Here is a 7,326-nt window from a genome sequence, read left to right as displayed (position 1 = left end):
ACACAAACTAAAAAAAAAAAATTTCTATTTCTGTAAAAAATGTCATTGGCATTTTTATATAGGGATCACATTAAATCTATAGATGGCTTTGGGTGGTATGGACATTCTAACAAAATTAATTTTTCCAACACATACACATAAAATATCTTTCCATCTGTTTGTATCTTCTTCAATTTTTTTATCATTGCCTTATAGTTTTCAGTGTATAGATCTTTCACCTCCTTGTTAAATTTATTTCAAAATATTTTATTGTTTTTGTTGCCATTGTCAATAGGCTTTTTTTACTTTGTTTTTTTTTTTTCAGATGTTTTGTTGTAAGTGTATAAAAACATAACTCATTTATGTACGTTGACTTTATATCCTGCAGATTTACTGAATTTGTTGAGTAGTTCCAATAGATTTTGGGTGGAGTCTTTAGGATTTTCTGTATATATAAGATCATGTTATCTTCAAATAACTATAATTTCACTTCTTCCCTTATGATTGAGAGAGCTTTTTTTTCTGTCTTGCCTAATAGCTGTAGATAGACTGTCAATACTATGTTGAATAAAATCAATGAGAGTGGGCACTCTTATTTTGTTCCTGATCTTAGAGGAAAAGTTTTAATTACTCATTATTATTTTGACCTGTGAGTTTGTCATATTTGGCTTTTATCATGTTGAGTCATGTTCCATCTATATGTCATTTGTTAAGGGTTTTTATCATAAAATAATTTTGCATTTTGTCAAATGTTTTCTGTGCATGTATTGAGATATTTATATAATTTTTATATTTCATTATATTAATGTTATGCATTGCATTGATTTATTGATATATTGACCCATTCTTGTGTTCTAAGTATAAATCCCACTTGATCATGGCATATAAACTTTCCAGTGTATTGTTAAATTTGGATCATTAATATTTTGTTGAGAATTTTTGCATCAGTATTCATCAGGGAGATTGGTCAACACTTCTGTTCTTATGGGGCTTTGTTATCAGGGAAATGCTGGTTCTGTAAAATAAGTTTGGACATATCCCTCTTCTTCAGTTTTTCTGAAAAATTGCAAGAAGGATTTGCATTAATTCTTTTTAAAATGTTGGGTAGATTTCATCAGTGAAGCTATCTGGTTCTGGGTTTTCTGTTGAGGATTTTTTGATTATCAATTAAATTTTCTTCAGCTTTATTTAATTGTATCCCTTTAATTCCCTTTGATAGTCTTACTTGACTCTTTCACAATCTTCTCCCTCCTCTTAGTCATTGAGAAGCCAACTCAGTACTCTGGGTGCTGCTGGGGAGACACATGTTCTTCCCACTGAGTTTCATATCGCTCCTTTTCTCCTACAGGAGAGTTCACTGCTGCCTGATCAGCCCCATTCAGTGTTGCCTTGTGGAGAGAGCAGCACTTCTTACTCTTTCTTAAAGTTCTTCTTACTGTACCATGACTTGATTTTTTCCCTCCAAAGACATGCTAAATCTCCTCACTGGAAGGGTGGACTTTAAAAATTTCTCTCTTGTTCTGGAGTATCTTTCTAGGTTATAACTCTCCAGGTTTTTTCTCCAACCATGGCAAGAAGGGCTGCTCTTTTACTGGTTCCATAGCCATAATAAGGTGTGTCTGCCTGCACAGGTTAGCAAGACTCCTGCCAGGTACTGTAGCAGATGGTACTGAATCCCACAATTCCCACAAAGGCAACTTAGTTTGTGAAAATAAAAGGAGTAATATCTTATGCTGCCATAATGCTGCCTTCACTCCTTCATTTATCATCTTTTAAATGTAATCAATTAACATATATCTATAATATATAGATAAAAATTTACTGAAATTTCAGCAATTTAATGTAAAGCTTTCAATACAATGCTTTACAAATAGTAGACTATTAATTAAAATTAATTATTTTATTAATAATTTTTTTCCTGATAGTATTAAGGTGTTTACTCTGGTAATTTCTACCACATAATTTTAAAACAACCTACTAAATCTAGAACTTGTTTTCAGTAAAATTACATGAGAAGCTTTATGACTATTGGAGTAGAGTCATAGTCATAAGTCTAGTGTTAAAAACACTTATATTTTACAATTCTATATTAATATAGATCATAATTTCAACAGAAGGGTTAATATGAAATTAAATCATGGCATGTAATTTTAAAAATTAATATTATTAAATATGCTTTAAAAATAATTTTATCTTATTTTGTTTGTCCTAAATTCGTCAATGTTTTATAATAGAAAGAATATATCTTTTATTAAAATGACTGATTCTATTTAGCACTCTGTCATATTTTCTGTGATGGTCTTCCTGAGTGTACAATGACTTTCAAATTTATTTTAAATAAAAATCACAATCTCTAGGGCTCATTTTAACTCTTTTCCTTAGCATTCCTTACTTAGTATAATTTTATGATAACTATTCATGGCTATAATTTTATAATGTTTATTAAAATGAAAACAGCCCTCAAGAGATAAGCCAAGTGAAATAAAATTTTAGAAGTGAGTTTTGTTGCATGAGGAGGAACTAGGAGCAAAATTATTTCTGTAACCGTTTTATAAAACAAGAGCCTTCTTTATATGTATTATATAATCTTTATACAATAAAATTTGTTAAAAATAAAATTCAGATTTGCATGGTCTTTTATATGTATGTATAATTCACATTTAAAGGCATATAGTTTTACACAAACACAAACTAAAAAAATTAATCTTCAACAAACTTGCACAAAGACATACAGCAAAAGATATTTTTTTCAAGATGCAGAAAGTCCAGATGAAATCACCTTAAAACAGGAATGAAAAGGTAAATATGTGGGTAAATTTAAGTGATGATAGATAGATAGATAGATAGATAGACAGATAGATAGATAGATAGATAAATAGATAGATAGATGTTAGATGGATAGATAAATAGATATTATATATCTACATATATAAGTAACATTGTCATCTTATATAAAAATATATAGAGACATAAAATATATGTCAAACAACAGAAGATGGAGTATGATAAAAGGATGTCAAGTGTTGTAAGGTCATTAATTTGTCAAATAGAAAATTCATAGTAAACCCTAATAAATTAAGTATGATTTTTGTAGTTCATAGAATATCTATTAACTCTTTTTCAGTTTGCCTTGAGGATACTCACTGTTGGCACTTGTGGCTGCAGCATTTACCCCAAGATAACTGGCAAATCACAATTTTAACCTTACAGCCAAAGTTTGCCATGAAATATCTCACTTTTATTATTATTTTCACATCACTCTAATACATCGATAGTCTTTGGATACAATTACATCATTCTATTTATAGCATTCTGTTTTCAGTATTTTAGTTGCTATAAATGTCAAACCCTAGAAAACATAGCATTCCTATGCATGATGTTAAATGAACACTGGCAGCGAGCTGCACTTCTTTTCTAAATAGAAAAAGGGCTGGACATGGTTCCATAGTGTAGCAGTTAGCACATCTGCTTTACACACAGAAGATCCTGAGTTCATGCCCCAGTGGAACCACGGTCCATGGTCTACGGCCATGCCACCCTGAACAAGCCCAATGTCTGATCTTGGAAGCTAAGCAGGGTTGGGCGTGGTTAGTACTTGGATGGGAGACTACCTAGGAAGACCAAGTGTTGTAGGCATGAATAATAATAATAAATAATAATAATAACAATAATAATAAAAGGGTTAAGGGACTAATAAAAGAATTCACAATTAATGAGATAATGATGATGGGAACACTAGAATAACTTAAGAGTAGAGCTAACCTCCCCCTCCCCGCAAAAAAAGGAAAAATGAAAAAAAATAACGGCCAAAATAATAAAAAAATAAAATTGGAATCATGGAATATTACTTTCTATATATATCAATTATTGCATTAAATGTAAACTGACTAAATAATCCAATTATAAGAAGGTGATCAGCAAACTAAATTTTGAAAGAAATTGAATGATATGCTATGTGACAGAAAAACATATTCTCCTGTGTTTCACACCTCCTGATCTTCTAGTCCTTGTCCCTTTGTGTAATTCTTTCCACCTCTCTCCCCCAAGTGTGATGAGGATCCATGTCTTATTTGTAAGTATTAGATTATTACAAAGTTAATAGCTATTACTCCTTGATTATCTTATATCCAGTATATGAATCTCCACTGTCCTAGCCGACTCACTCTAGATAGTCTTATTGTTCGTTTAATGAGGTAAGCAATCAGTTGTGAAAGCCCATGTAGCAAGAAATTGTGTCCAGTCTCTAGGAACTGCAGATGACCTACTGGAGCTGATGACTGCCTCTAGCCAACAATCAGGTAGAATCTGGGGTCTTCCGACCTACAGATCCAAGGAAATGAATTCTGCCAACAATCTGAATGAACCTGGAAGTAGATTCTTTCCTAGTTGAACTTCCAGTTTAGAATACAGCTTAGTTAAAAATTTTGATAGCAGTATATTGAATTCTAAGTAGAGAAATCAGCTGAGCCATATCCAGACTCATGACCAACAGAAAATATGAGATAACAAATGTGTTGTTTCAAGCTACTAAAATTTTAGGTATCAGTAGGAAATTGCTATAAACTCCTTATAACATAAAATTCTTGAATATAAAGATGCATAAAGACTAGAAAACAAAACATAGAGAGATGTATATCAAGCAATTATCAACCAAAAAAATCACTGCACCAAGTAGACTTTAATACAAGAAGGAAAATAATTATATATAAAAAAAAATTCATAATAAAAAAGGTTTAATCTAAAGAATACTATAACAGTCTTAAATTTTTGTACTTAAAATACTTGCAGCAGAAACTGCATATTGATAAATTCAATAATTGTAGAGGATTATTTTAAAAGAGTTGTTTCAGTTATAGATACAGCAGATAAGAGTCCATAGAAATATTGATGATTTGGAAACCAATATATAAACATAATTAAAGTGACATATATAGAGCCTTGAATATAACAATTGCAGTTCGTATATATTTTTAAGTGCAGATGCGTATGCCAAAATTAACACCATATTGAGCATTAATATTATATTTCAACTAATTTCAAATGATTAAAAGTTTACATAGTTGTATATATTTAGTAATAAATAAAAATAATTATAAAAATCTCAAATTGAAAATTTCCAAAAATATTTTATATTAATCCAAACATTTATAAGAAACCTATGAGTCAATAAAAAAATTTAAATTAAAATTACAAAATATTTGGAATGTGGAATTCCAAAAATTTGTGGAATGTGGTGAAACCTACTGTGAGAATAAAATGTATAGTGTCTAATGTATACACAACAATAAGAAAAATGTGGAACACATTAATATAGGTACCATTTGAAGAACCTAGACAATAAAGAGCAAATTAAACCCAGTATTTGCAACATAAAGAAAATAATTTCTAAAAAATGATAAATAATAAAATAGAAAACAGATACAATTAAGAAATTTTTATAAAGCTAAAGGTTGATTTCTTGAATATATAAATATGTTTGTATACATTTAAATAACTTAATTTTCAATTATAAATTTAAAAAATAAGAAAGGAAGCTTCTACAGACACTAATCATAATATTTAGGATATTATGAACAAAATAAATTCAGATAAAATTTAAAAATTAAAATTAAAATAAAATTTGAATATTCTCATAAATATTAAGTATAAATATTTATACTAAGAACTACCTAAGAGAAATTCAGCATTACATGTCTTCCAACATAGTAATGTATCAAGAAAGTCAACACTACTCTAGGAAGTCAACTTTTGCTTAATATTAGAAACACAAAACAATGTTATGAACCATGTTAGAATGAAAACAAAGGAAAAAAAATCATAGGATCATCATTCGCAGAAAAAGTATCAAATATAATTAAATGCTTATTCTTGGTTTATAAAAAAAACTATCTTCTAAAATTAAAAAGTATCTACAAGAAAAAAAACTTAGAAAAACAATACTAAATGGTAAATATTGAAAACTATCTCCTTGGTGTCAGGAATGAGACAGAGATTTTTCACTATCAATACTTCTGTTGAACATTGAACAGGGTCATATTTTATATTTTATGTGTTTATAATCCATCTTAATTTTCATAGCTTTTTTTTTTTTTCTAAATTGTCTAAATTCTTTTTTTAATAAGGAGCTTCAAGGAGTACCAGGGTAAGTTTGGTGTCCCTGCTTGGATACAATTATGCCATGTAGACTCTTTCCATCACTCACACTAACTTCTTTCATTCCCTTAGAATTAACACAGTGTCAGGAACTTTAATGATATCACTTGTAATGAAAATGATTACTCACATTATAAGATTTTATCCATATGTATTCTGGTTTACTACAGCAAATTAATGACTAAATTGTATAAAGTATTCTCAGCACTTAGAAAAATTTATAACATTATTTTCTGCATACCTTATAATTGGGATTCTCATTATTGACTTTGGTGGCTATGTAAGATGAAAAAAAAAAAAAGCTTACATTTAAAACTATGACTATCGTATTTATTTATCAAATCATTTATTAATTCAACACATTTATATTGAGTATCTACTATATGCTGAACGTTATATTAATACTGGAGAAACGATAGCATGTTTAACCATCACGAAGTTTCCCATCTGTTAAATACAGATTTATGCCCCCCACAAATTCGTATGTTGAAGTCCTAACTCCCTCAGTACCTCAGAATGTGACTGCATCTGGAGATAGGACCTTAATCAAGGTAATTAGGTAAAAATGAGGCTGTTATAATAGACCCCAATCCAATCTTACTAGTGTTCTCATCAGAAGAGGAAAATATGGACACACGGAGAGAACCAGGGTGTTTATGAACAGTAGAAAGGCCAAGTTAACTAGAGAATATAGCCATCTGCAAGCCAAGGAGAGAGGCCTCAGGAGAAATCAAATCTCTCGATGCCTTCATTTTGGACTTCCAGATTCCAGAACTGTGAGAAAATAAATCTCTGTTCTTTAAGCCACCTAGTCTGTGAAATTTTTTATGGCAGTCCTAGCAAACTAATAACACACAATCTAATGAAGGCAGGGGTATATTATAAGTCCAATAATCACAAAAATATGTGATTATCTACTGTGGTAAATGTTGATATAAAAATATACAGAGTGCTGTACAAGCATGTTTTAGGGATAACTAATCTATTGGTGGAAAGGGTAGCACTATCTAAGTAAACACTGTTTGAGCTCAGATGAAGGACAGATGATAGAGAAAATGTGTTAAGGTACCAATATCTGAGGTGAGATTGAGCCTAGTATATAGATGATTTAAAGACAGGAATTCCTGCAAGTAGGGAGCAACGGAGGTAAAAACTGTGAATTGATGCTGGAGAAATAGACAGGGGCCAGATAAT

The 7,326-nt window shown here is 30.2% G+C and overlaps 1 pseudogene; it reads left to right on the top strand.

Moving 5' to 3' along the window:
- The first annotated feature begins 3,499 nt into the window (after positions 1-3,499).
- Positions 3,500-3,615, top strand: LOC111740512 (annotated as a pseudogene).
- The last annotated feature ends 3,711 nt before the right edge of the window (positions 3,616-7,326 follow it).

Source organism: Pteropus vampyrus, unplaced genomic scaffold (assembly GCF_000151845.1).
Source record: "Pteropus vampyrus isolate Shadow unplaced genomic scaffold, Pvam_2.0 Scaffold64, whole genome shotgun sequence".
NCBI classification, from domain to species: domain Eukaryota; kingdom Metazoa; phylum Chordata; class Mammalia; order Chiroptera; family Pteropodidae; genus Pteropus; species Pteropus vampyrus.
Note: the sequence above shows the minus strand (reverse complement) of the source record. Positions and strands in the feature narration are given on the sequence as shown.